The sequence below is a fragment of the Coloeus monedula genome, assembly GCF_965178545.1.
Source record: "Coloeus monedula genome assembly, chromosome: 5".
NCBI lineage: Eukaryota > Metazoa > Chordata > Aves > Passeriformes > Corvidae > Coloeus > Coloeus monedula.
Window position 1 is genome coordinate 48382313 of NC_138785.1, and position 3749 is coordinate 48386061.

General features: G+C 43.5%; 1 long non-coding RNA gene across 2 annotated transcripts; it reads right to left on the reverse strand.

The window, feature by feature from the left end:
• Nucleotides 1-814: 814 nt before the first annotated feature.
• LOC309572799 lies at nt 815-3384 on the reverse strand. Of its 2 annotated transcripts, XR_014226387.1 has the most exons (5): nt 3369-3384; nt 2948-3066; nt 1983-2094; nt 1492-1568; nt 815-1082 (listed from the first exon to the last, which is right to left on the reverse strand). It is a non-coding gene; the product is annotated as an uncharacterized lncRNA (long non-coding RNA). The 2 variants fall into 2 exon arrangements; XR_014226388.1 differs by lacking the exon at nt 3369-3384 and having other exon boundaries at nt 2948-3362.
• Between the last annotated feature and the right edge of the window lie 365 nt (nt 3385-3749).

Genomic DNA, 3749 nt, shown 5'->3' on the forward strand with positions numbered 1-3749 from the left:
TCAAGTCCAGAGGAAAAGAAGCACTTAGGTGAGCCTAGAAGGCCACAGGTAGATCACTACTCATCCTTTTTAGTGTACTTTTAAGCAAAGGTAAAATGAAACACTTGCTGGCTAGATGAGGGTTAAATCTGATCATGTATATGTAAATATATGCATGCTCGTTCCTAAATCCACACCAACCCACTCTCCTGTCTAGGCAGTGGCAAGCACCTGACAGCCACTTCTGAATGTAATTATACCCTTGTTTGAGCATTCTAGAGAAGCACACACTGGCAGTAATAGGATGCATGAAATTACTTCACATTAAGACCCACCATTAAGAAAAATGTTTTTAATATTAAGACATAAGCTACTGAAAAGCATAGACAAGCTTTCAATCGCTCAACAATAATGATCTTGCCCTTCAAGGACCTTCCCACTGATAGTGCTTTACATGGATTATTGCAACATTTTCCTTGTTAATTTAAAATAGGCAAGGAACTGGATTCTTGCTAACTTGTTCTTCATAGTTTGAGACAATCCTTTTGTAGAGAACATGCAAACATATACAGCCTTATGAAGTAACTTGGGAGTTAGCTGGCTGATCTCAGTGCTTTTACATTACAAAATACTGCAGAAAACTCAAGAATATTTCAGATACAAAGAATAAAAGACTAAGAGGGCCTTTTCAATGGATTAGTAAATATAACGAGTTTGGACATGGCAAGAGAATCTTTGTGTGACAGCACAAAAGTGCTTACATCCATGAACCAAAGTCTTCATACAGGAAGTACTTTAACAAGAAACCTTCAGAACACAAACTTTTGGTAGCATACTCATATTTTATTTCAATGAATCCACAAACAGTCAAATTACAGCAGTTTTTGTTAGGAAACCTGTTTCAACAAATGGCGAGGTGCCTGTTTAAACATGATCACTGAAGACATAATTTTAGCCATCGCTTGTCTCAATTCTACTTCCAAGACAATACTTTAGAGGCGACAACTGGAATCATCTTGCCTGAAGTCAGAAATCATCCACTCAGGAAATCATAAACTGATGTCTAATGTCAGTTCAAGTCCTGGCACATGCTGCTTTCATCCCTGTAAAAGAAGTTCCATTTAACTTGCACTCAGCATCACACACAAACAAAACAGGTAACTGCCCTAAGGCTGAGCTACATGAACATTCTACATGACACTAACCATTAGGTCAGAGCAATTTCTCAAAACAAATTACTTCATTTGTACAGGACAGTATTTTCTTTTCCTGCATCACTAGCACGGATTTCATTCCAGAGGACCAGCCATATTAGAATAAGCAGGCTTTGCTCTGATTTTTTTGCTATTTTTTTTTGGCTAAATCTATATAAAATTCTAACAGTTACCACAGAAGCTTTTTACCAGTCAAAGCTATTTTGTTTTGTTTTCCAGCAAGGAGTAAATTAAGCTCCTTTAGGTATAGAAGACAATGCATTCACTATCATCAGATAATCCTTTTTACATTACATACCTGGAGACCAAACAATTTACAAGGAACTCTTCACTCAAGACATTTATCACATAGGTTCACAAACAGATTTGAGAAACCTGAAAAATATTTACATGAAAGTGATGTTAAGATTTAGTTATTGTAACAAGATGGCAGTTCAAAATCTTCCTACAAGCTATTAATAGTTGATTCAGCAGCTTTCTGAAGTTCAGGAGTTTTATAAATGTGTTCCTCCTAAGCATGATCCAAAGAAGAGTTTCAACCTCACCTCTGGGTTTGCGAGAGAACTTTTATACCCCTCTGTATTGGCCACTTAAGACACTGCCAGACTTAAGAGGGCAAAGCATAAAAGGGGAGTAGATTTTAGTATATTATAACGTTTCCTTATTAACTAAGATGATCTAAACTTCCCATTTGCTCAAGAGGTATTAAAAGTTGCTTGAAATTTGTAAATTATCAAAGAGCAAGATTAGAAACCATCCGCAATTATCATTAGACAAGAGCACACTTACCTTCCAGCAGAAGGCATTATTTATTCCTAAGAAGTCCTGAGCATTGCTTCAGATTTAGGTGTGATTAACCATGTCTAGAACATTTCATGCATGAGGTTGCTAAGTGAGGCCTCTAAAACAACACAGAAAAAAAATGGTAAAATTATAATTAATAACGTTTAACTACAGACCTTCTCAAAGCCATATTCTATGGAGTTGCTAGTATGTTGTCAGACATTTAAAAGTACTTCTCCATGAAGTTGCACAAGTCATTTACAAAAAGTTCATTATCAAATCAAAACCTAGAGCAAAAGAATCTGTCAAAAAAGTATATTCCATTAGCCCAGTTAAACTACATAGAACATATTTTTTACATCTTTTAAAATATACTTTAAATCAGAAACAATGGCAAGTTTTTCAAGGCTAAATTGCTTTCAGTGCGGATGCTACCAAAGTAAGCTATAAATGCTCAGATTTGACTGAATCTTTGCCATACAATTCATTGCTACCTTGTGTCTGCTTACAGATTATACACACCTTATTTACAAGTTATACAGCACTCAACTCAGAAACATCAAAAGACACTGTTACTGGTGGGCTAGGAGACTACAGGAAAAGCCCAAGAAATCAGGGTGGTTTTTTTGTTTGAATAGTTATTAAGTCCATTTGAGCCCAAGTCCTAAGTGCCTACAGGCATTTAACACCACAGGTTACAACTGCAATTTTCTTGATGTGACCTATAAAAAAACTAAATTAATGCAGTGGTTCAGATTTAAGGTCTGTGCAAGCTCAATAGCTGCAATTCAAAAACAGAAGAGTGCAAATGTACACAGTTATTTTGGCTCAGAGACACAGGGCAGCACCCCTATGTGGCCGCTTGTCTTTAAAACGTCTTAGGATTCAAAGCCCTCCACTTCAGAAGCCCGAAGACTTTTCTTTCCAGTCCCAGGCTGTAAGAGCAGTGATGAGCTCGGTGTGCCCCTCACCCATAGGCGTCCAAAGCTGTGCGCGCAGATTGCCAGCGCTTCCCCCTGCCCAGGCCTGCCGCGCTCGGCCTCCTGCTCATCGGGGGCATTTGAAGGACTCGCCGGTACCTCGGGACACACTGCGGAGGAAGAGAGGCATCAGCCGGGCAGCAAGGGGACTGGGGGGCAGAGGGGGGAATGGAGGGAGGGGCCACTTGTGCCTCACGACAGGATGCAGGGCGGAGGGGAGGACTCCGCACTGGGTTTTAGTGAGGGAGAGCCGCTCTATCCCCCTGTGTTGACTCTCCGGAGCACCGCCAAGCTCCGAGAGGGCAAGATGTGAAGGGAAAGCAACGTAGGTTCCACCCCGCCAACCCCAGGCCCACGGCCCGACCATGCAGAGCGCGGGCTGCTCCCCGGAGCGCGGCCGCAGCCGCCTTACCCCGCCCACGTCCGACGGACAGAGAGGGCAAGCAGGCCCTCACCGCGCCCTAAATAGCGCCCCGCGCTCCCGCGAGACCCCACGCGCTCCCGCCGCCGCTGCCTATTGGCGAGGCCAACGCGCGTGACCCCTCGTGGGGCGGGGCGGGGCTGGGCGGCTGCGCTGCTGCCGCAGAGGGCCTCAGGAGCTGCTCCGGTGCTGAGGCGCTGGCGCGGTTGCTCAGCCGCTCTCCCGGCGGCGCTCATTCAGCCCCCATAGGTCAGAGCAAGACTTTCGCGTGCTCGTCCATTCATACCCAGGCCAAGTTCTGGGTGCCCAGAGGTCCTTAACACGGGGAAACCAAAGTGTCTTCGGTGCGAGGTAGCAGCTGTGTAGCGGTTT